The sequence below is a fragment of the Erinaceus europaeus genome, unplaced genomic scaffold (genome assembly GCF_950295315.1).
Source record: "Erinaceus europaeus unplaced genomic scaffold, mEriEur2.1 scaffold_536, whole genome shotgun sequence".
Lineage (NCBI taxonomy): Eukaryota > Metazoa > Chordata > Mammalia > Eulipotyphla > Erinaceidae > Erinaceus > Erinaceus europaeus.
In genome coordinates, this window is record NW_026647824.1 from 50,948 (window position 1) to 77,053 (window position 26,106).

At 45.6% G+C, this 26,106-nt stretch overlaps 1 long non-coding RNA gene across 1 annotated transcript; it reads left to right on the forward strand.

The window, feature by feature from the left end:
- The first annotated feature begins 2,568 nt into the window (after window positions 1-2,568).
- On the forward strand, window positions 2,569-25,725 carry LOC132536487 (uncharacterized). Its single transcript, XR_009548044.1, has 4 exons — window positions 2,569-2,713; window positions 5,077-5,226; window positions 6,851-7,015; window positions 24,459-25,725. It is a non-coding gene; the product is annotated as an uncharacterized LOC132536487 (long non-coding RNA).
- Window positions 25,726-26,106: the final 381 nt, after the last annotated feature.

Below are 26,106 nucleotides of genomic sequence, written 5' to 3' on the forward strand. Positions count from 1 at the left end.
TTGACAAAGGAAGTTTCCACTGCACAAGTGGTTTTTCAAATATGAATGGCACATTGGATATTCTGGACACTGTTGTGCATTCTCCCAGGTGGTCCTCAGATGGGTTCTTTCCTTTACTATTCCCATGCCGTGTGTAATTTTCTGTGTAGACTCAAAGAGGAGTGGCATGGGGGAGCTCAGCTGCATTCTTCTGTGTGTCCACAAGGTGGCAGCAAAGCCCATAGTTGAGTGTAGTGATTCTGTGGAATGAGGAGAACTCTGGGATTTGTGGCCCATGGATAGCAAGGTTGAAATTGACGTAGAGTGCCCTAGACATCTGTTCTTTCCTGTGGGGTGGGGGGATCCCCCATTTGGCTTTGCAAGTGGAAGGGGCTTCTCTCTTTTTCTGGGATGACTCTACTGGGAGCTTGTGAATCCCTGTGCTCAGCTGCATTCTGCTGGGTGTCCACAAGAGGGCAGCACCAGTGCGGGACTAAGGCTCCATGGGGAAAGAGTGGAGACAGTGTTTATGGGTGTGCCCCAAGAGCATGGCCAGCCTAGCTCAGGCAGGCAGAGTTACCAGAGCACTGCTGAGCTCTGGCTTGTTGTTTTGGCGATTTCACCTATGCTACTGGAGCCTCAGTTTGTAAGTCTTTCTGACACAAGCCATATTCTGCCTCCTAATTTCCATGCCAGTATCACTCACAGTTGATAATAAAGTGATTTTTTTTCAAAACACTTGGTACATTCTGATTTACAGCTCACTATAGACACCATTGTAGCTCTCTTTGGCCCTTGGTCACTTTTATTCTTTTCAGATGTAAAAACACTGAAGTGGGAGAGGTTTTTGCCCTGAGGCTTGCAATAGGAACTACCAGATGCACTCTGTCAGTTGCCAGACTAGGAAACTTGTGGTGCCTGTCCATATGGAGAGTCTCCTTGAATAGTTGATTCGCAAGCCTTTTTCGCTATGTCCCGTTTGAGCTGCTTGTAGCTAATGATTTTGAGATTTTACTTTTTTGGACAATTCTTTTCCTGATGCACAGTTTCTCTCCATGTTTTAGCAATCAATTGTCTAAATGTCATATCGAAACCATTGTAGAAAATGACTACATCAGTGTCTCTCTCTCTCTCTCTCTCTCTATGTGTATATATATATATATATATATATATATATATATATATGTAACCTGTAGAGATCTGAAAATATTTTTTAGCTAGAGAACTGTACAGCTCTGGATTAGGGTAAGAATGCTGATACACTTGGCCCTTCTGAGCCACTGTCATGGGAGACAACTCACAGAGCCATTCATGTACCTCTTATCACTCTACAAATCTGTCTCAGCACAAACTACTGCTGCAAAATCATCTACTTCCCTCTTGCTCTTTTTGTCCACTGAGTCTTTTTCCAAAACTGTAAATCAAGGAAGAAATAGACATAGTGCAGTTCCCTGCACACAGCACAGTCTGAGGCTGGACAAGGGAGATGCAATACACCAGCCTGCATCTTAGCTGGAGCATCACTAAGACTACTTCCAAATGGAGAGGTGAGGGCAGTTTTGGAGAGAGGTCGCAGGCTAAGTGTTGCTTCTCAGAGTGGGCTAAGACCTAAATGTTCTAAGTGTAACATTTCCTCACAAACATAAAATAACAATGCCACTTGTAAGAAGTATGCATGGGCATGTAGGGTTTGTTTTCAGTGCTCTGGCCCTGATCAACACAGGGCCAGAATTTAGTCCTTTTCTGTCTCTGTCATCCTGTGTCTCTTTGACTGTCTCTAATTGCCTTCTTCACTTGGCCCTTATGGAAGTCAGTGCATGGATCATGAACTCAGACTGCCTGGTGTTGAAATTTTCCTTTCTTTGCCCTTAGGATTATTCAGTCTCCTGCATATGGCGTAGTACATTGGGGAACAGAGGAGACAGTGATCCTGCTGCAGGAAACAGGCATATGTCTATGTCCATCTGCAGCTGTCCAGGCCCTCTGTGCTTGACTCCCATTCTCCAGAGCCCTGAGGCTGACACTCAGCCTAAATGCAGCCCTCCTCAATTTCCTGCACCTGTCCTTATTCCATGAGAGCCCCGGTCAAGAGAAGTGAAACTCTATCCCCCTGGCACACACATTGTGCTTTCCCATATTGGCCGAATGTAAAGGATATGTGGTACTGATGGCCCCACCAGTGTCCATATTTTCCACGCAAAACAGAAGCTTCCAGGGTTCAGAAAGAGGGTTTATGATGGCTGTTTAATGTCTTTTCCAAGTGCCTCATGAGGTTTGAAATATTTTTGAAACCTGAAGTTCTTTCTTGTATCTAGGGAATATTCTCACCTCTGGCCAGAATGCCCTCCCAACTAGGTGCACAGCTATCCTGGGGTCAGGAGGTCTGCCAGCCTGCTAGCTCCTGGAGGGATTCCTGAGTATGTCCTCAGGGTCCAAGTGGTAACAAGTGTTTCCAATTGCCTTTATTAGCAGCAGTAAGGCCCTCAGGTGAGGTGTGGGGCTGTGATCTCCAATGGAAGCTCCGAATTCAGCCAATGGAGGTATCCATCTTTCTTTTGTCTTTCCATAGCAAGGGCCCGGGGAGTTTGTGCTTCCTGCAAGCAGAGAGACTTTGTATGGGACACTCATGCATGCCTACTTCTGGGAATCTCTCTGAGTGTGATGTGTGGACACCAGGACACCATGATCAGGGATGTGAGGCCACAGGAGCAATTGCCTTAGCCGGACCCAAAGGGTAAGTGTAAGGGACCGGGTTCATCCACTATTGTTTGGCTGAACACAGTTCAAATCTATGTTGAAACACAGCTCTTTCTGGGACCTTTCTTTGCTTGTAATCTGCTGCCCTGAGAAGTGGACTGAGACCCTGGAGGCTGAGTAGGCAGGCAAACATGACTGGACAGGCTCATGCCCCTGAATTCTGAGGGGTACCCCAGCTTCCCCCATTGGCAGTGTTTGGATGATAGTGAGGCATGAGATTGAATGGGAACTCAGGAGAGCGAGACATGAGAGTCCCTTTGCATATGCATTCTTGCTTAGCCAGAATGTGGGCTAGCTGGCTTGCCCTGACCAGCTAGGTTCTCTGTACATAAGTTGCAGGTGAGGCTGGCTACCTTGACACCCATCCTCTGAGACTGCTATTGGTGAGCTCAGAGCACACACAGACACACACAGATATAAAGACAGACACACACACACACACATTACTGTCAGGTTATGTAGTATAGCATATATTGCAGGCTGGGGCTGCCTGGGGTCTGTGGGCATGAGAGCTGCTGCCTTACAATCTCTACAAGCCAGGTTTGAACCTGTCATCAATGAACACAGTGTAGGAGGTTTTTGAATTCCGGTCTCTCTCAAACTCATGTATTTCTCTTCTCGCCTTCTATAACTCTCAAATGCTCTCATACACTCTGTCTTCACTCGTTTATATTTTACTTATATACTTATTTTACTGACATGCATAGATATACAAAGAGAGTTACCAGAGCACTGCTGAGCTTTGGTTTGTTGTGTTGGCGATTTCACCTAGGCTACTGGAGCCTCAGTTTGTAAGTATTTCTGACACAAGCCATATTCTTTCTCATTTCCATGCCAGTATCACACAGAGTTTATAATAAAGAGATACATACATATATTTAAAACATATATATTTATATATCTGTCATTTTTTGATTTGTCGACCTATGTATTTGACATTAATTCAGAATTACCACATTTATAACAGCCTAGTTTTTCAGAAATAATTGGCCATATAGTTGGAGCAGGATTCAATACAATTATAAAAAATAGAACCTTCCAGTAGCATTTCTAATGGTGTTTCTATCAGCATCCTTATTGTAATTATCATAGCCCAGAAGTTCCCTACTTTTTCTAGTGTAAGCTTCAATACTTATGTGTTTGTTTTCTTTTCCTGGAAATCTTAATTTCCTTGGACCCTGAAGTGTTAGGGAATTTTTGAAGCAGCCCTCTGTTTCTCAGCAGATGGTTTCTATGTTTCTGTTGTAATCAGGTCTTCTTGTGGTTTTGGTTTTTATTATTTTTATTTTTTCAAGTCCTCCTAAATCCTGAGGCCACTGGAGCAATTTCCTTAGCAGGACCAAAAGGGGAGGTGTAAGGGGCCGGGTTCATCCACTATTGTTTCGTCAAACACAGTTCCCATCTATGTTGAGACACAGCTCTTTCTGGGTTATTTGTGGGCTTGTAATCTGCTGTCCACTGAGAAGTGGACTGGGAGACTGGAGGACAAGTATGCAGCCAAACGTGACTGGAGAGGGTCCTGCCCCTGAATTCTGAGGTGTGCCCCAGCTTCCCCTGTTGGCAGTGTTTGGATGATAGTGTGTCATGAGATTGAATCAGGAACTCAGGAGAGTGAGACATGAGAGTCCCTTTGCATATGCATTCTTGCTTAGCCAGAATGTGGGCTAGCTGGCTTTCCCTAACCAGCTAGGTTCTCTGTACATAAGTTGCAGGTGAGGCTGGCTACATTGACACCATGCTCTAAAGCACTATAGGTGAGTTCTGAGCACACACAGATACACACAGACAGACAGCCAGATATACACACACAGACATTACTGTCAGGTCTGGTAGTACAGCATATGTTGAAGGCTGGGGCTGTCTGGGGTTTGTGGGCATGAGAGCTGCTGCCTTACTATCTCTACAAGCCAGCTTTGAACCTGTCATCAATGAACACAATGTAGGAGGTTTTTGAATGCCGGTCTCTTTCAACTCATCTATTTCTCTTCTCGACTTCTCTGTCTCTAACTCTCACATGCTCTCACACACTCTGTATTCACTCATTAATATTTAAATTATATACTTATTTTACTGACAGGCTCAGATATACAAAGAGAGTTACCAGAGCACTGCTGAGCTCTGGCTTGTTGTGTTGGCGATTTCACATAGGCTACTGGAGCCTCAGTTTGTAAGTCTTTCTGACACAAGCCATATTCGGTCTCCTCATTTCCATGCCACTATCACTCAGAGTTTATAATAAAGTGATTTTTTTGCAAAAAAACTTGGTACATTCTGATTTACAGCTTAATATAGACACCATTGTAGCTCTCTTTGACCCTTGGTGACTTTTCTTCTTTTCAGATGTAAAAACACTAAAGGGGGAGATGTTTTTGCCCTGAGGCTTTCACTGGGAACTACCAGATGCACTGTGTCTGTTGCCAGACTAGGAAAATTGTGGTGCCTGTCCATGTGAAGAGTCTCCTTGATGAGTTCCTTCTCAATCCTTTTTCGGTATGTCCACTTGGAGCTACATATAGCTAATGATTTTGAGATTTTAATCCTTTGGACAATTCTTTTCCTGATGCAAAGTTTCTCTCCTGGATTTAGCAATCAATTGTCCGAATGTCATATCGCATCCATTGTAGAAAATGACTACATCAGTGTCTTGCTGTCTCTCTCTCTGTCTCTCTCTGTCTCTCTCTCTCTCTGTCTCTCTCTCTCTCTCTCTATATATATATATATATATATTACATGTAGAGGTCTGAAAATATATTTTAGCTAGAGACGTGCACATCTCTTGATTCGGGTAGTAATCTGGATACACCTGGCCCTTCTGAGCCACAGTCATGAGAGACATCTCACAGTGCCATTCGTTTACCTCTTGTTACTCTACAAATCTCTCTCAGCACAAACTACAGCTGCCAAATCATCTACTTCACTCTTGCTCTTTTTGTCCACTGAGTCCTATCCCAAAACTGTAAATCAAAGAAGAAATAGACTTAGTGCAGTTCCCTGCACACAGGACAGGCTGAGGCTGGACCAGGTAGATGAAATACGCTAGTCTGCATTTGGCTGGAACATCACTAAAACTACTTCTATATGGAGAGGCAAGGGCAGCTTTGGATAGTGGGCTGCAGGCCTTGTGTTGCTTATCCGAGTGGGCTAAGACCTAGATATTCTAAGTGTAACCTTTCCTCACAAACATAAAATAACTGTGCTACTTGTAAGAAGTATGCATGGGCATGGAGGGTTTGTCTTCAGTGCTCTGGCACTGATCAACACAGGGCCAGAATTTCTGTCCTTTCCAGTCACAGTCATTCTGTCTCTCTGTCTCTATGTGCCTTCTTCCATGGACCCTAAATGGAAGTCAGTGCATGCATCGTTAACTCGGTCTTCCTGGTGTTGAAATTTTCCTTTCCTTGACCTTTGGATTACTTATTCTCGTTTATATGGCTTAGTACAGCGGGGAACGGAGGAGACAGCATTCCTGCTGCATGTAACAGGCATATGTCCATCTCCAGCTGCAGCTGTCCATGCCCTCTGTGCTTGACTCCCATTCTCCAGTGCCCTGTGGCTGACACTCAGCCCAAATTCAGCCTCCTCAATTTCCTGCACAGCATCCTTGTCCTTATTCCATGAGATCCCAGGTCAAGAGAAGTGAAACTCTACCACCATGGCACACACATTGTGCTTTCCCTCTATTGGGCCAAATGTAAAGGATCTGTGGTACTGATGGCCACACCAGTGTCCAGATTTTCCACGCAAAAAGGAAGCTTCCAGGGTTCAGAAAGAGGGTGTCTTGATGGCTGTGAAATGTCTTTTCCAAGTGCCTCCTGGGGTTTCAAATCCTTTTGAAACCTGAAGTTCGTTCTTGTATCTAGGGAATATTTTCACCTCTGGCCCATAGGCCCTCCCAACTAGGAGAACAGCTATCCCGGGGTCAGGAAGTTTGACAGCCTTCTAGCTCCTGGAGGGATTCTAGAGTATGTCCTCAGTCCCCAAGTGGTAACAGGTGTTTCCAATTGCCTTTATTACCAGCAGCCAGGCCCTCAGGTGAGGGGCGGTGCTGTGATCTCCACTGGAAGCTCCTAATTCAGCCAATGGAGGCATCCGTCTTCCTTTTGTCTCTCCATAGCAAGGACCCGGGGAGTTTGTGCTTCCTGCAAGCAGAACTACTTTGTATGGGACACTCATGCATGCCTACTCTGGGAATCTCTCTGACTGTGATGTGCGGACACCAGGACACCATGATCAGGGATTGTGAGGCCACAGGACTAATTACCTTAGCCGGACCCAAATGGTAGGTGTGAGGGCCTGGGTTCATCCACTATTGTTTGGTCAAACACAGTTCACATAGATGTTGGAACACAGCTATTTTTTGATTCTTTCTGGGCTTGTAATCTGCTGCCCTGAGCAATGGACTAAGAGTCTGGAGTCTGAGTAGTCAGCCAAACGTGACTGGACAGACTCCTGCACCTGAATTCTGAGGGGTGCCCCAGCTTACACCTTTGGCAGTGTTTGGATGATAGTGAGGCATGAGACTGAATCGGAACTCAGGAGAGGGAGACATGAGAGTCCCTTTGCATGTGCATTCTTGCTTAGCCAGAATGTGGGCTAGCTGGCTTGTCCTGAGCAGCTAGGTTCTCTGTATGTAAGTTGCAGGTGAGGCTGCCTACCTTCCCACCCATGCTCTGAGACTACTATAGGTTGGCTTTGAGCACACACAGACACAGACAGACAGATAGACAGACACACACACACACAACACATTACTGTGAGGTCTGGTAGTACAGAATAAGGTGAAGAGTGGGGATGTCTGGGATCTGTGGGAATGAGAGCTTCTGCCTTACAATCTCGACAAGCCAGCTTTGAACATGTCATCAATGAACACAGTGTAGGAGGTTTTTAAATTATCATCTCTTTCCACAGATTTGGCTGGTGGGCGGGCCTTCCAGAGACTGCCCAATGAGCGTGCTTCAAGGCCGTGTGGGCGGTGCTCAAGGTTGCTGGCCAATTACTGACTAGGGGCCTTGACACTCCTGGGCGTGTCCTAGCACACTGGCCAATGATATTGCTGGCAGGGGTTCTGGGCGTTGCCTAGGCCTTTGGCATATCAGAGCATGGCTGGTGCCCTGTCTGTGGGCCTTCTAAAGTAAGCCCAACAATGGGAGCTCAGAGATGGCCTTAAAAGGCTGGGTGTGCTTCCAGGATATGCGAAGCAGGGTTTCCCCAGGGCCCTGCCTTTCAGAAGCTGTCCAGTGTGCATGTGTATAACTCCGTTTGTGCCTGTGCCTCTGTGGATGTGTGCGTGTGTGTAACTGTGAGAGTGTGTGTTTGTGTGTGTTTGTGTGTGTGTTTGGGGGAGGGATAGACAGAGAGAATAATAGAATCACTGTGGCACAGGTTATTTTGTGCAAAACACTTGGCACATTCTGATTTACAGCTCAATATTGACACCATTGTAGCTCTCCTTGGCCCTTGTTCACTTTTCTTATTTTCAGATGTAATGACACTGAAGAGGGAGAAGTTTTTGACCTGCGGCTTGCACTGGGAACTAGCAGCTGCGCTGTGTGTGTTGCCAGACTAGGCAACATGTGGTGCCTGTCAATGTGGACAGTCTCCTGGATGAGTTCCTTCTCGAACCTTTTTAGCTAGGTCCAGTTGGAGCAGCATATAGCTAATGATTTGGAGATTTTACACCTTTGGACAATTCTTTTCCTGATGCACAGTTTATCTCCAGGTTTTAGCAATCAATTGTCTGAATTGCATATCACATCTATTGTAGAAAATGACTACATCAGTGTCTTGCTCTCTCTCTCTTTCTCTCTCTCTCTCTCTCTCTCTCTATATATATATATATATATATATGCAACATGTAGAGGTATGAAAATATATTTTAGCTAGAGACCTGCACAGCTCTGGATTAGGGTAGTAATGCGGATACACCTGGCCCTTCTGAGCCACAGTCATGAGAGACGTCTCACAGAACCATTCGTTTACCTCTTGTCACTCTACAAATCTCTCTCAGCACAAACTACAGCTGCCAAATCATCTACTTCACGCTTGCTCTTTTTGTCCACCGAGTCCTATCCCAAAACTGTAAATCAAAGAAGAAATAGACATAGTTCAGTTACCTGCACACAGTACAAGCTGAGGCTGGATCAGGGAGATGAAATACGGAGGCCTGCATTTGGCTGGAGCATCACTAAAACTACTTCCAATTTGGAGACTCAAGGGCAGTTTTGGAGAGTGGGCTCAGGCCATGTGTTGCTTCTCAGAGTGGGCTAAGACCTAGATGTTCTAAGTGTAACCTTTCCTCATTAACATAAAATAACTATGCCTCTTGTAAGAAGTATGCATGGGCATGGAGGGTTTGTCTTCAGTGCTCTGGCACTGATAAATACAGGGCCAGAATTTGTCCTTTTCAGTCACTGTCATTCTGTCTCTCTGACTGTCTCTACGTGCCTTCCTCCCTGGACCCTACGTGGAAGTCAGTGCATGCATCATGAACTCGGTCTTCCTGGTGTTGAAATCTTCCTTTCTTTGCCCTTTGGATTACTTAGTCTCATGTATATGGCGTAGTACAGAGGAGAACTTAGGAGACAGCGTTCCTGCTGCAGGTAACAGGCATTTTTCCATCTCCAGCTGCAGCTGTCCAGGCCCTCTGTGCTTGACTCCCATTTCCACGGCCCTGTGGCTGACACTCAGCCTAAATGCAGCCCTCCTCAATTTCCTGCACCACATCCTTGTCCTTATTCCATGAGATCCCAGGTCAAGAGGAGTGAAACTCTGCCATCCTGGCACACACATGGTGCTTTAACTCTATTGTGCCAAATGTAAAGGAACTGTGGAACTGATGGCCACACCAGTGTCCAGATTTTTCATGCAAAACGGAAGCTTCCAGGTTTCAGAAACAGGGTGTCTTGATGGCTGTGAAATGTCTTTTCCAAGTGCCTCCTGGGGTTTCAAATCCTTTTGAAACCTGAAGTTCGTTCTTGTATCTAGGGAATATTCTCACCTCTGGCCAGAAGGCCCTCCCAACTAGGAGCACAGCTATGCCGGGTCAGGAGTTCTGCCAGCCTGCTAGCTCCTGGAGGGATTCCTGAGTATGTCCTCAGGCCCCAAGTGGTAACAGGTGTATCCAATTGCCTTTATTAGCAGCAGCCAGGCCCTCAGGTGAGGTGCGGTGCTGTGATTTCCACTGGAAGATCCTAATTCAGCCAATGGAGGCATCCATCTTCCTATTGTCTCTCCATAGCAAGGGCCCGGGGAGTTTGTGCTTCCTGCAAGCAGAGCGACTTCGTGTGAGACACTCATGCGTGCCTACTTCTGGGAATCTCTCTGAGTGTGATGTGTGGACACCAGGACCCCATGATCATGGATTGTTAGGCGACAGGAGCATTTGCTTTAGCCGGACCCAAAGAGAAGGTGTGAGGGGCCGGTTTCATCCACTATTGTTTGGTCAAACACAGTTCCCATCTATGTTGAAACACAGCTCTTTCTGGGTTCATTCTGGGCTTCTAATCAGCTGCCCTGAGCAGTGGACTGAGAATCTGGAGGCTGAGTAGGCAGCCAAATGTGACTGGACACTCTCCTGCCCCTGAATTCTGAGGGGTGCCCCAGCTTACACCGTTGGAAGTGTTTGGATGATAGTGATGCATGAGATTGAATCGGGATCTCAGGATAGGGAGACATGAGAGTCCCTTTGCATGTGCATTCTTGCTTAGCCAGAATCTGGGCTAGCTGGCTTGCCCTGACCAGCTAGGTTCTCTGTACATAAGTTGCAGGTGAGGCTGGCTACCTTCCTACCCATGCTCTGAGACTACTATAGGTGAGCTCTGAGAACACACAGACCCACACAGACAGACAGACAGATACACACACATTACTGTCAGGTCTGATAGTACAGCATATGGTGAAGGCTGGGGCTGTCTGGGGTCTGTGGGCATGAGAGCTGCTGCCTTACAATCTCTACAAGCCAGCTTTGAACCTGTCATCAAGGAACACAGTATAGGAGGTTTTTGAATTCTCATCTCTTTCCAGCAGAAGTGGCTGGTGGGCGGGCCTTCCAGAGGCTGCCCAATGAGCGTGCTGCAGGGCCGTGTGGGCGGTGCTCAAGGTTGCTGGCCAATCACTGACTGGGGGCTTGACACTCCTGGGCGTGTCCTTGCACACTGGCCAATGACATTGCTGTCAGGGGTTCTGGGCGTTGCCTAGGCCTCTGGCATATCAGAGCATGGCTGCTGCCCTGTCTGCAGGCCTTCTGAAGTAAGCCCTACAATGGGAGCTCAGAGCTGGCCTTAAAAGGCTTGGCATACTTCCAGGAAGTGCGAAGCAGGGTTCATCCAGGGCCTTGCCTTGCAGAAGCTGTCCAGTGTGCATGTGTATAACTCCGTTTGTGCCTGTGCCTCTGTGGATGTGTGAGTGTGAGTAACTGTGAGAGTGTGTGTTTGTATGTGTGTGTGAAGGAGGGAGATAGAGAGAGCGCAACATAATCACTGTGGCACAGGTGATGTGCAAAACACTTGGCACATTCTGATTTACAGCTCAATATTGACACCATTGTAGCTCTCCTTGGCCCTTGGTCACTTTTCTTCTTATCTGATGTAAAGACACTGGAGAGGGAGAAGTTTTTGCCCTGAGGCTTTCACTGGGAACTAGCAGATGCCCTGTGTGTGTTGCCAGACTAGGAAACTTGTGGTGCCTGTCCACGTGGAGAGTGTCCTGGACGAATTGCTTCTCTAGCCTTTTTCGCTAGGTCCCGTTGGAGCTGCATATAGCTAATGATTTGGAAATTTACTCCTTTGGACAATTCTTTTCCTGATGCACAGTTTCTCTCCAGGTTTTAGCAATCAATTGTCTGAATGTAATATCGCATCCATTGTAGAAAATGACTACATCAGTGTCTTGCTGTTTCTCTCTCTCTCTGTTTCTCTCTCTCTCTGTTTCTCTCTCTCTCTCTCTCTCTCTCTCTATATATATATATATATATATATATATAACATGTAGAGGTCTGACAATATTTTAGCTAGAGACATGCACAGCTCTTGATTCGGTAGTAATGTGGATACACCTGGCCCTTCTGAGCCACAGTCATGAGAGACATCTCACAGAGCCATTAGTTTACCTCTTGTCACTCTACAAATCTCTCTCAGTACAAACTACAGCTGCCAAATCATCTACTTCCCTCTTGCTCTTTTTGTGCACTGAGTCCTATACCAAAACTGTAAATCAAAGAAGAAATAGACATAGTGCAGATCCCTGCACACAAGACAGGCTGAGGCTGGACCAGGGAGATGAAAGACGCCAGCCTGCATTTGGCTGGAGCATCACTAAAACTACTTCCAATTTGGAGAGGCAAGGGCAGTTTTGGAGAGTGGGCTGCAGGCCAAGTGTTGCTTCTCAAAGTGGGCTAAGACCTAGATGTTCTAAGTGTAACCTTTCCTCACAAACATAAAATAACAATACCACTTGTAAGAAGTATGCATGGGAATGGAGGGTTTGTTTTCAGTGCTCTGGCAGTGACCAACACAGGGCCAGAATTTCTGTCCTTTCCAGTCACGGTCATTCTGTCTCCCTGACTGTCTCTACGTGCCTTCTTCCCTGGGCCCTTCGTGGAAGTCAGTGCATGCATCGTGACCTCCATCTTCCTGGTGTTTTAATTTTCCTTTCTTTGCCCTTTGGATTACTTAGTCTCATGCATATGGCGTAGAACAGAGTGGGACTGAGGAGACAGCGATCCTGCTGCAGGTAACAGGCATATGTCCATCTCCAATTCCAGCTGTCCAGGCCCTCTGTGCTTGACTCCCATTCTCCAAGGCCCTGTGGCTGACACTCAGCCTAAATGCAGCCCTCCTCCATTTCCTGCACCACATCCTTGTCCTTATTCCATGAGAGCCCAGGTCAAGAGAAGTGAAACTCTATCCCCCTGGCACAGTGTCCAGAGTTTCCACGCAAAACGTAAACTTCCAGGGTTCAGAAAGGGGGTGTTTAGATGGCTGTGAAATGTCTTTTCCAAGTGCCTCCTAGGGTTTCAAATCCTTTTGAAACCTGAAGTTCGTTCTTATATCTAGGGAATATTCTCACCTCTGGCCCGAAGGCCCTCCCAACTATGAGCAAAGCTATCCCGGGGTCAGGAGGTCTGCCAGCCTGCTAGACACTGGAGGGATTCCTGAGTATGTCCTCAGGCCTCAAGTGGCAAGAGGTGTTCCCAATTGCCTTTATTAGCAGCAGCCAGGCCCTCAGGTGAGGGGCGGGGCGGTGATCTCCAATGAAACTCCTAATTCAGCCAATGGAGGCATCCATCTTAATTTTGTCTCTCCATAGCAAGTGCACAGGGAGTTTGTGCTTCCTGCATGCAGAGCGACTTTGTACGTGACACTCATGCATGCCTACTTCTGGAATCTCTCTGAGTGTGATATGTGGCCAGAAGGACACCATGATCATGGATTGTGAGGCCACAGGAGCAATTGCCTTAGCCAGACCCAAAGGGAAGGTGTGAGCGGCCAGGTTCATCCACTATTGTTTGGTCAAACACAGTTCCCATCTATGTTGAAACACAGCTCTTTCTGGGTTCATTCTGGGCTTGTAATCTGCTGCCCTGAGCAGTGGACTGACAGTCTAGAGGCTGAGTAGGCAGCCAAATGTGACTGGACAGACTCATGCACCTGAAGTCTGAGGGGTGCCCCAGATTACCCCGTTGGCAGTGTTTGGATCATAGTGAGGCATGAGATTGAACTGGTAAGTCAGGAGAGGGAGACATGAGAGTCCCTTTGATGTGCATTTTTGCTTAGCCAATATCTGGGCTAGCTAACTTGCCCTGACCAGCTAGGTTCTCTGTACATAAGTTGCAGGTGAGGTTGGCTACCTTCCCACCCATGCTCTGAGACTACTATAGGTGATCTCTAAGCAAACACAGACACAGACAGACAGACACACACACACATTACTGTCAGGTCTGGTAGTACAGCATATGTTGAAGGCTGGGGCTGTCTGGGGTCTGTGGGCATGAGAGCTGCTGCCTTACAATCTCTATAAGCCAGCTTTGAACCTTTCATCAATGAACACAGTGTAGGCAGTTTTTGAATTCTCATCTCTTTCCACCAGATGTGGCTGGTGGGCGGTCCTTTCAGAGGCTGCCCAATGAGCGTGCTGCAGGGCTGTGTGGGTGGTGCTCAAGGTTGCTGGCCTATCAATGACTAGCGGCCTTGACATTCCTGGGCGTGTCCTAGCGCACTGGTCAATGATATTGCTGGCAGGGGTTCTGGGCTTGGCCTAGGCCTCTGGCATATCAGAGCCTGGCTGGTGCCCTGTCTGCGGAACTTCTGAAGTAAGCCCAACAATGGGAGCTAGAGATGGCCTTAAAAGGCTGGGCGTTCTTGCAGGAAGTGCGAAGCAGGGTTCACCCAGGGCCCTGCCTTGCAGAAACTGTCCAGTGTGCATGTGTATAACTCCGTTTGTGCCTGTGCCTCTGTGGATGTGTGCGTGTGTATAACTGTGAGAGTGTGTGTTTGTGTGTGTGTGTGAGGGAGGGAGAGACAGAGAGAACAACAGAATCACTGTGGCACAGGTGATATTATGCAAAACAATTGGCACTTTCTGATTTGCAGCTCAATATTGACACCATTGTAGCTCTCCTTGACCCTTGGACACTTTTATTCATTTCAGATGTAAAGACACTGAAGAGGGATAGGTTTTTACCCTGAGGCTTGCAGTGGGAACTAGGAGCTGCACTGTGTGTGTTGCCAGACTAGGAAACTTGTGGTGCCTGTCCATGTGGAGAGTGTCCTGGATGAGTTCCTTCTCGAGCCTTTTTAGCTAGGTCCATTTGGAGCTGCATATAGCTAAAGATTTGGAGATTTTACTCCTTTGGACAATTCTTTTCCTGATGCACAGTTTCTCTCCAGGTTTTAGCAATCAATTTTCTAAATGTCATATCGCATCCATTGTAGAAAATGACTATATCAGTGTCTTGCCCTCTCTCTCTCTCTCTCCCTCTCTCTCTCTCCATATATATATATATATATATATATATATATATATATATATATATATATAACATGTAGAGGTCTGAAAATATATTTTAGCTAGTGACGTGCACAGCTCTGGATTCGGGTAGTAATTCGGATACACCTGGCCCATCTGAGCCATAGTCATGAGAGACATCTCACAGAGCCATTCGTTTACCTATTGTCACTCTACAAATCTCTTTCAGCACAAACTACAGCTGCCAAATCATCTACTTCACTCTTGCTCTTTTTTCCACCGAGTCCTATCCGAAAACTGTAAATCAAAGAAGAAATAGACATAGTGCTTTTCTCTGCACACAGGTCAGGCTGAGGCTGGACCAGGGAGATGAAATACGCCAACCTACATTTGGCTGGAGCATCACTAAACTACTTACAATTTGGAGAGGCAAGGGAAGTTTTGGAGAGTGGGCTGCAGGCCAAGTGTTGCTTCTCAGAGTGGGCTAAGACCTAGATGTTCTAAGTGTAACTTTTCCTCACAAACATAAAATAACAATGCCACTTGTAAGAAGTATGCATGGGAATGGAGGGTTTGTCTTCAGTGCTCTGACACTGATCAACACGGCCAGAATTTCTGTCCATTCCAGTCACTGTCATTCTGTCTCTCTGACTGTCTCTACGTGCCTTCTTCCCAGGACCCTTCATGGAAGTCAGTGCATGCATCGTGAACTCGGTCTTCCTGGTGTTGAAATTTTCCCTTTTTTGCCCTTTGGATTACTTAGTCTCGTGCATATGGTGTAGTACAGAGGGGAACTGAGGAGACAACGTTCCTGCTGCAGGTAACAGGCATATGTCCATCTCCAGCTGCAGCTGCCCGGGCCCTCTGTGCTTGACTCCCATTCTCCAGGTCCCTGAGGCTGACAGTCAGCCTAAATGCAGCCCTCCTCAATTTCCTGCACCACATCCTTGTCCTTATTCCTTGAGAGACCAGGTCAATAGAAGTGAAACTCTATCCCCCTGGCACACACATTGTGCTTTCCCTCTATTGTGCCGAATGTAAAGGATCTGTGGTACTGATGGCCACACCAGTGTCCTGATTTTCCACGCAAAACGGAAGCTTCCAGGGTTCAGAAAGAGGGTTTTTTGATGGCTGTGAAATGTCATTTCTCAGTGCCTCATGGGGTTTCAAATGCTTTTGAAACCTGAAGTTCTTTCTTGTATCTAGGGAATATTCTCATCTCTGGCCAGAATGCCCTCTCAACTAGGAGCACAGCTATCCTGGGTTCAGGAGGTCTGCCAGTCTGCTAGCTCCTGGAGGGATTCCTGAGTATGTCCTCAGGTCCCAAGTCGTAACAGGTGTTTCCAATTGCCTGTATTAGCAGCAGCCAGGCCGTCAATGAGGGGTGGGGCTGTGATCTCCACTGTAAACTCCTAATTCAGCCAATGAAGGCATCCATCTTCCTTTTGTCTCTACATAGTAAGGAACCTGGGAGGTTGTGCTTCCTGCATGCAGAGCGACTTTGTATGGGACACTCATGGATGCCTACTTCTGGGAATCTCTCGGAGTGTGATGTGTGGACCCAAATACACCTTGATCAGGGATTGAGAGGCCACAAGGGGCCGGGTTCATCCACTATTGTTTGGTCAAAAACAGTTCCCATCTATGTTAAGACACAGCTCTTTCTGGATTCTTTCTGGGCTTGTAATATGCTGTCCACTGAGAAGTGGACTGGGAGCCTGAAGGCTGATTATGCAGCCAAACGTGACTGGACAGGGTCCTCCCTTTAAATCTGATGGGTGCCCCAGCTTCCCCCGTTGGCTGTGTTTGGATGATAGTGAGGCATGAGATTGAATTGGGAACTCAGGAGAGCAAGTCATGAGAGTCCCTTTGCATATGCATTCTTGCTTAGCCAGAATCTGGGCTAGCTGTCTTTCCCTAACCAGCTAGGTTCTCTGTACATAAGTTGCATGTGAGGCCGACTACCTTGCCACCCATGCTCTTAGACTACTATAGGTGAGTTCTGAGCACACACAGACACACAAAGACAGACAGACAGACACACACCCACATATTACTGTCAAGTCTGGTAGTACAGCATATGGTGAAGGTTGGGGTGTCTGGGGTCTGTGGGCATGAGAGCTGCTGCCTTACAATCTCTACAAGCCAGGTTAGAACCTGTCGTCAATGAACACAGTGTAGGAGGTTTCTGAATTCTGGTCTCGTTCCAACTCATCTATTTCTCTTCTCGCCTTCTCTGTCTCTAACTCTCACAAGCTCTCACACACTCTTTCTTCAATCATTAATATTTTACTTATATATATATTTTGACAGACTGGCCCAGATATACAAAGAGAGTTAAAAGAGCACTGCTGAGCTCTGGCTTGTTGTGTTGGCGATTTCACCTAGGCTACTGGAGCCTCAGTTTGTAAGTCTTTCTGACACAAGCCATATTCTGTCTCCTCATTTCCATGCCAGCATCACTCAGAGTTAATAATAAAGTGATTTTATTGCAAAACACTTGGTACATTCTGATTTACAGTTCTATATTAACACCATTATAGCTCTCTTTGGCCCTTGTTCACTTTTCTTCTTTTCAGATGTAAAAACACTGAAGAGGGAGAGGTTTTTGCCCTCAGGCTTACAATTGGAACTACCAGATGCACTGTGACTCTTTCCAGACTAGGAATCTTGTGGTGCCTGTCCATGTGGAGATTCTCCTTGATGAGTTCCTTCTCAAGCCTTATTCGCTCTGTCTCGTTGGAGCTGCATATAGCTAATGATTTTGAGATTTTACTCCTTTGGACAATTCTTTTCCTGATGCACAGTTACTCTCCAAGTTTTAGCAATCAATCGTCTGAATGTCTTATTGAATCCATTGTAGAAAATGACTACATAAATGTCTCGCTCTTTCTGTCTGTCTCTCTCTCTCTCTATATATATATACATATATATGTATATATATGTAACATGTAGAGATCTGAAAATATTTTTTATCTAGAGACCTGCAGAGCTCTGGATTAGGGTAGTAATGAGGATACACCTGGCCCTTCTGAGCCACAGTCATGAGAGAAATCTCACAGAGCCATTCGTATACCTCTTATCACTCTACAAATCTCTCTCAGCACAAACTACCACTGCCAAATCATCTACTTCCCTCTCGCTCTTTTTGTCCACCGAGTCCTATCCCAAAACTGTAAATCAAAGAAGAAATAGACATAGTGCAGTTCCCTGCACACAGGCCAGTCTGATGCTGGACCAGGGAGATGCAATAAGCCAGCCTGCATCTTGGCTGGAGCATCACTAAGACTACTTCCAAATTGGAGAGGCGAGTGCAGTTTTGGAGAGTGGGCTGCAAGCCAAGTGTTGCTTCTCAGAGTGGGCTAAGACCTAGATGTTCTCAGTGTAACCTTTCCTCACAAACATAAAATAACAATGCCACTTGTTAGAAGTATGCATGGGCATGGAGGGTTTGTCTTCAGTGCTCTGGCACTGATCAACACAGGGCCAGAATTTCAGTCCTTTTCTGTCTCTGTCATTCTGTCTCTCTGACTGTCTCTAAGTGCCTTCTTCACTGCGCCCCTATTGAAGTCAGTGCATGCATCCTGAACTAGGACTTCCTGGTGTTGAAATTTTCCTTTCTTTGCCCTTTGGATTATTCAGTCCCCTGATTATGGCGTAGTACATTGGCGAACTGAGGAGACAGCGATCCTGCTGCAGGTACAAGGCATATGTCCATCTCCAGCTGCAGCTGTCCAGGCCCTCTGTGCTTGACTCCCATTCTCCAAGGCTCTGAGGCTGACACTCAGCCTATATGCAGCACTCCTCAATTTCCTGCACTGCATCCTTGTCCTTATTCCATGAGAGCCCAGGTCAAGAGTAATGAAACTCTATTCCGATGGCACACACATTGGGCTTTCCCTCTATTGGGCCGAATGTAAAGGATCTGTGGTACTGATGGCCACACCAGTGTCCAGATTTTCCACACAAAAAAGAAGCTTCCAGGGTTCAGAAAGAGGGTTTTTTGATGTCTGTGAATGTCTTTTCCAAGTGCCTCATGGGGTTTCAAATCCTTTTGTAACCTGAAGTTCTTTCTTGTAACTAGGGAATATTCTCACCTCTGGCCTCAATGCCCTCCCAACTGGGATAACAGCTATCTTTGGGTCAGGAGGTCTGCCTACCTGCTAGCTCCTGGAGGGATTCCTGAGTATTTCCTCAGGTCCCAAGTGGTAACAGGTGTTTCCAATTGCCTTTATTAGCAGCAGCCAGGCCCTCAGGTGAGGGGCGGGGATGTGATCTCCACTGGAAACTCCTAATTCAGCCAATGGAGGCATCCATCTTCCTTTTGTCTCTCCACAGCAAGGGCCTGGGGAGTTTGTGCTTCCTGCAAGCAGAGTGACTTTGTATGGGACACACACATGGATGCCTACTTCTGGGAATCTCTCTGAGTGTGATGTGTGGACACCAGGAAACTGTGATCAGGGATTGTGAGTCCACAGGATCAATTGCCTTAGCAGGACCCAAAGGGGAGGTGTAAGGGGCCGGTTTCATCCACTATTGATTGGTCAAAAACAGTTCCCATATATGTTGAAACACTGCTCTTTCTGGGTTCTTTCAGGGCTTGTAATCTGCTGTCCCATGATATGTGGACTGGGAGCCTAGAGGCTGAGTATGCAGCCAAACGTGACTAGACAGGGTCCTGCCCCTGAATTCTGAGGGGTGCCCCAGCTTCCCCCGTTGGCAGTGTTTGGATGATAGTGAGGCATGAGATTGAATCGGAAATTCAGGAGAGCAAGACATGAGAGTCCCTTTGCATATGCATTCTTGCTGAGCCAGAATCTGGGCTAGCTGTATTTCCCTAACCAGCTCGTTTCTCTGTACATAAGTTGCAGGTGAGGCTGACTACCTTTCCACCCATGCTCTTAGACTACTATAAGTGAGTTCTGAGCACACACAGACAGAGATACACACACACACACACACACACACACACACACACACACACACACACACACACATTATTGTCAGGTCTGGTAGTACAGCATATGGGGAAGTCTGGGGCTGTCTGGGGTCTTTGGGCATGAGAGTGGCTGCCTTACAATCTCTACAAGCCAGGTTTGAACCTGTCATCAATGAACACAGTGTAGGAGGTTTTTGAATCTGGTCTCTTTCCAACTCATCTATTTATCTTCTCGCCTTCTCTGTCTCTAACTCTCACATGCTCTCACACACTCTGTCTTCAATCATTAATATTTTACTTATATACTTATTTTACTGACAGGCCCGGATATACAAAGAGAGTTACCAGAACACTGCTGAGCTCTGGCTTTTTGTGTTGGCGATTTCTCCTATGCTACTGGACCCTCAGTTTGTAAGTCTTTCTGACAGAAGCCATATTTTGTCTCCTCATTTCCATGCCAGTATTACTCAGAGTTTATAAAAAAGTGATTTTTTTGCAAAACACTTTTTACATTCTGATTTTCAGCTCAATATTGACACCATTGTAGCTCTTTTTGGCCCTTGGTCACTTTTCTTCTTTTCAGATGTAAAAACCCTGAAGAGGTACAGGTTTTTTCCCTGAGGCTTGCACTGGGAACTACCAGATGCACTGTGTCTGTTTCCAGACTAGGAAACTTGTTGTGCCTGTCCATGTGGAGAGTCTCCTTGATGAGTTACTTCTCAAGCCTTTTTTGCTCTGTCCCATTGGAGCTGCATATAGCTAATGATTTTGAGATTTTACTCCTTTGGACAATTCTTTTCCTGATGCACAGTTTCTCTCCAAGTTTTAGCAATCCATTGTCTGAATGTCGTATCGAATCCATTGTGGAAAATGACTACATCAGTGTCTCACTCTCTCTCTGTCTCTCTCTCTCTCTCTCTCTCTCTCTCTCTATATATATATATATATATATATATATATATGTAACATTTAGAGATCTGAAAATATTTTTAGCTACAGACCTGCACAGCTCTGGATTAGGGTAGTAATGCAGATACACCTGGACCTTCTGAGCCACAGTCATGAGAGACATCTCACAGAGCCTTTCGCATACCTCTTATCACTCTACAAATCTCTCTCAGCACAAACTACCACTGCCAAATCATCTACTTCCCTCTTGCTTTTATCCACCGATTCCTATCCCAAAACTGTAAATCAAAGAAGAAATAAACATGGTGCAGTTCCCTGCACACAGGACAGTCTGAGGCTGGAAAAGGGAGATGCAATATGCCAGCCTGCATCTTGGCTGGAGCATCACTAAGACTACTTCCAAATTAGAGAGGCGGGGGCAGTTTTGGAGAGTGGGCTGCAGGCCAAGTGTTGCTCCCCAGAGTGGGCTAAGACCTAGATGATGTACGTGTAACCTTTCCTCAAAAACATAAAATAACAATGCCACTTGTTAGAAGTATGCATGGGCATGGAGGGTTTGTCTTCAGTGCTCTGGCACTGATCAACACAGGGCCAGAATTTCAGTCCTTTTCTGTCTCTGTCATTCTGTCTCTCTGACTGTCTCTACGTGCCTTCTTCACTGGGCCCTTATGGAATTCAGTGCATGCATCGTGAATTCGGACTTCCTGGTGTTGAAATTTTCCTTTCTTTGCCCTTTGGATTATTCAGTCTCCTGCATATGGCGTAGTACATTGGGGAATTGATGAGACAGCGTTCCTGCTGCAGGTAACAGGCATATGACCATCTCCAGCTGCAGCTGTCCAGGCCCTCTGTGCTTGACTTCCATTCTCCAGGGCCCTGAGGCTAACACTCAGCCTAAATGCACCCCTCCTCAATTTCCTGCACCTCTTCCTTGTCCTTATTCCATGAGATCCCAGGTCAAGAGAAGTGAAACTCTATCCCCCTGGCACACACATCATGCTTTCCCTCTATTGGGCCGAATGTAAAGGATCTGTGGTACTGATGGCCACACCAGTGTCCAGATTTTCCACACTAAACGGAAGCTTCCATGGTTCAGAAAGAGGGTTTTTTGATGACTGTGAAATGTCTTTTCCAAGGGCCTCATGGGGTTTCAAATCCTTTTGAAACCTGAAGTTCTTTCTTGTACTAGGGAATATTCTCACCTCTGGCCAGAATGCCCTCCCAACTAGGAGCACAGCTTAACTCCTGAGGCCTCCTTGGCACTGGAAAGGGTTAACCAGGACCTCCAGGACATGCACCTTGTTCGATTCTCCCCCTCCTCTCCAGTAAACCTTCTAATCTTCAACTCCACCCCCACAGTAGTAGGGGCACTGTGGCAAGACCATGGGGTTCTTGAATGGCTTCACACGCCAGTAGGAGGAGCTCCAAGACTCCTCACTGAGATAGACGCGTTAGCATTCATGGTTCGCCAAGGGAGAAATAGGTCTGTGCAGGTCTTAGGGAAAGAACCGGATTTAATCATTCTGCCCGTTTTTCTCACTGATACAGAGTGGCTTATACGCCATCATTCCCACTTTGCCATAAGCTTTGTGGGGTTTCCAGGACAAATAGTTAACCATTTTCGTTCTAATAAATTGATAGCTTCTTTACCACTTCTGCCTCTACTAGCACCTAAACTTTTCTCTCGGGATCCCATTCCCTCTGCTCCTACAATCTTTACTGATCGCGGAAAAAGGGGAGCTGCTGCCCTTATATATTACCCAGACAAACAATCTCCTAAACCTCTCTTTACTGAGCTTCCTGATAATTCCCCTCAGTACAAAGAACTTTATGCTGTTTTTCTTGCACTAAAAGCTGTACCAGAATCCTTCAACCTTTTTTCTGACAGTGTGTATACTGTTAACTTACTTCCATGGCTTGCTCGTTCGTATGTGAAAATTGATGACAACCCACTTTCCCCTCTCTTGATTCAAATCGCCTCTATGCTCTGTTCTCGAACCCAACCACCGTATATTCAACACCTTCGTTCCCTCTTCCTGGTTCCCTTTCTGAAGGGAATGCTGCAGTTGACCGCCTTGCCTTCATGGGAACTTTCCCAGTCTCTGTCTCTGATGCTGCTAATTTTCATTCTCTAACCCATGTTAATCTTAAAGGCCTTCAAGCTCGATTACCTGATGTTCCTGTACCACAGTTAAAACATATCCTTGCTACATGCTCTTCTTGTGCAAGTCTCATAAAGACACCTGCTATCCAGAACCCTTCGGGTTAACCCCCAAGGTTTAAAAGCTAATGCTATTTGGCAAATTGATGTCATCCACATACCAAACTTTGGGAATGAAAACTATGTGTTTTTCTCAATTGATACCTTTTCTAAATTTATGTGGGCTCAGACAGGAGAAAGTGCTAAAAAGCTTGTAAGCCATATACTCTCTTGTTTTGCGTTATGGGGGTCCCATTATTTTTGAAAATAGACAATGCACATATGTTTACAAGCAAACAATTTAAAGATTTTTGTTCCCTCTGGAATATTATTCATACCACGGGCATTCCCTACAATCCACAGGGACAAGGCATTGTCGAGAGGGCCCATCAAACTCTGAAGGCTCAACTAAATAAATATAAAGGAGGAACATATCCCCCCAATATCCATCTAGCAAAAGCCTTAACTACATTAAATCTCTTTCATATTTACAATAACTCGGTCTTCCCCCCTATTATTCTTCACTGGAAAACACCATTTACCCTCCCATCTATTAAGGTCAATTGGAGATACCCACTAGATAAAATTTGGAAAGGGCCTGACCCATTATTGACCATGGGAAGGGGTTTTGCATGCATTTTTCCTCAAAATTTCTCTAAACCTGTCTGGGTTCCTGCCCGCCATGTCCGACAATACCCGCAGGAGGGCGCTGTTATTCCTGAAGAACAAGAAATACTACAAGAGGACCAGATGCAGGATACATCCCAGGAACCGTAATACGACATGGCAGAACCTACAAAATCTGGCTCTCAGAGACCTCTCTCCTACCCTTTCCCTGTGTGTCTTATGTTATTACTGGCCAGTTGTTTTTGTGAGTGAGTGTGTTGAATGACAAAAAAAAAACAAACTTTTTTTTTGCATGACCCATCTGCTTGGAGTACTCTAAAAGGTAATTGGCTTTATATAAAAATGCTGGATGCAGCCAAAATTTCTGGAGACGTCCAGAAACATTCCAAATTTTTTTTCTTTCTCCCTCTTTTGAATTTTATATATAGTTTTGGTATATATGTAAGTGTTTAGTCTTAAACTGTGTGACTAATGACATATTTAAATTTGTTTTTAAATAATGTGTTTTTATAATAAAAATTCTTTTTCCTCCAGTTTGTTATAACTAAATGTTTATGGGTATGTCTCAAGTTTGGTAAACTAACTTAACGGTCAAAAGTGTAACCCTACAGCTACACTTTTACCAGACAAGGTAAAAATTAATTTGTTAAGGTAACTTACTATTTAGGTAAAAGTCTAAATGTTCAATGTGACTATTCATTCCCAAAACTAAACTATATAAATTTTATATACAGGACACCTTTGAAGGGCCCCCAAAGGTGCCCTGTAAACTATCTTGTGGAAATTAATCCACAACAGATCTGGCATCAATCTGGCACGGTAAACGTTAAAATCATTGTCACGAATATGCGTTAACTCTCTAAGCAATTTGAGTCTGTTTAAAATATATATTTTAGCTAAAATTGGTCTCAAGATCCTGTGGTAGAGGCTGCTACAGGAGGTCACATTAGGTGACCTTTAAATAAAATCATAAAGAGATTCTAAACCAATTATAATCATTGAGGTATCAACTATAACAAACCTATAACTTGTTACAAGTTCAAATTAACCACGAGAAGCAGACTGTTTGTGTTTCTTTCACAGGAATCCCGGAAAAACCATCTGAACACCTGCACACCCTGAAGTCACCCACTAGATGGCACGACTACCGTGGCACACCCCCCAAAACTCTAGATGTCACTCAATGCGATCTGAAGAACCTGATACACAGACATCAAGGACAGAACTTTCTTCATGCCTGGTTACCGTTCCTGCTTCTGACCTGCTTGTCACGTGTTGGCAGTTCCAGCTGGCTATCTACAGAAAAGCAACATTCCAGTGGCTGACCTCCCTCATGCAGCGTTGCATCCCCTGAAAATTCTTCCCATAGCCATCTACTTCAGACTGAGACTTGTATCGGACTTTCTGACATACCCTATATACATTTTACACAATTTTGAAGCAGCTTATTTCCCTTCACGCTGCTGGTTTTTCATAGACTGATCCTGAGTAATTCATAGACTTTACTGACTATTGCCTTGAGGACTATACAATGCCAAATAGCCCCTCTTTTTGGTGGGTCATGCCTCCCGCCTCCCCCTCATTATGTACCCTTGCCCCTTTCCCCACCCAAGCAGGGAATGTTCCTTTACACACCAATCCTTCCCTTCACACCACACTGGCTTTTACTACTCCCCTACTTGTCCCTTCCTATTTTGTTATATCATTTAGGCTTATGCCCAAAAGGTTTCTGCCCCATGATAGTCTTTTACAGATTTTGTACATCTTATACAATGACTAGATAGAAAGATAGAAAAGATGTAGAGATATTGTGAAGAGATGGTTGAGCAGGCTGAACTTAAACCTATGAGATGAGTCTCTCCAGGTAAGTCTCTCTTTTTAAAGAGGGGTTGAGCACAGGAGGACGCATAAATGTCACAAGGTTTGCAGCCATTTAAGCCTTCCCTCCTCCACAGAAAGTCCTACATCTTCCCACCTGAGCATGGCATTCCTCTAAAACATTTAAGCCTGCTCCATTCCATTTTTCTTTACTGTGTCCATTTAGATATAAAGGGATAGGAGGAGATGTTGCTGAGGAGTTATTCTGATGCAGTCTCTGCCCCCAGGTTTTTCTATGCCCCGCAAAATCCTAGAGTGCCCCCTTTCAACCAATCCTGGCCCTACACGTCACCCCTGGTTGTCGCCCAATAAAAAGCCCCCTCACCCCCCACTCTCTCTCTGGGCTCTCAGCTCTCCCTCTCTGAGATCTGGCTCCTGCTCTGCCCACCATGGTCAGATAGTGGGGACGGCCATTGTCGGCTGACTCCACGTGGTCTGAACCAAACCCCCCTAGCCTATAATAAAGATTTGTGTACCCATTTGCTCTGGACGTCCGCTCTCTTCTCCGTGGTGCAGCCCGAAAACAGACCACCACAACAACAATATATTTAGTCAGATATCACATAAGGGGTCATTTCTTCTGCCTGATAGATTTTCTCTTATAATTGAAGGGAACTTTGGACACACAATACATTTCCTTTTGCAGATACTAGACACTACTAGAACTACTACTGCACTGTTTTTGACAGTGACATGCAATGCACAATGGATTAGTATTGCATGGCTCAAAGAATTTTCCCTATTTAACCTACAATGTTTTTAACCTCACAAATATTTATTCTGTTCTTTCTTGGGGGATGAATGCTTTACAGTCAACAGTTACATGTAATAGTGGCTATGGGGGTAATTTTTC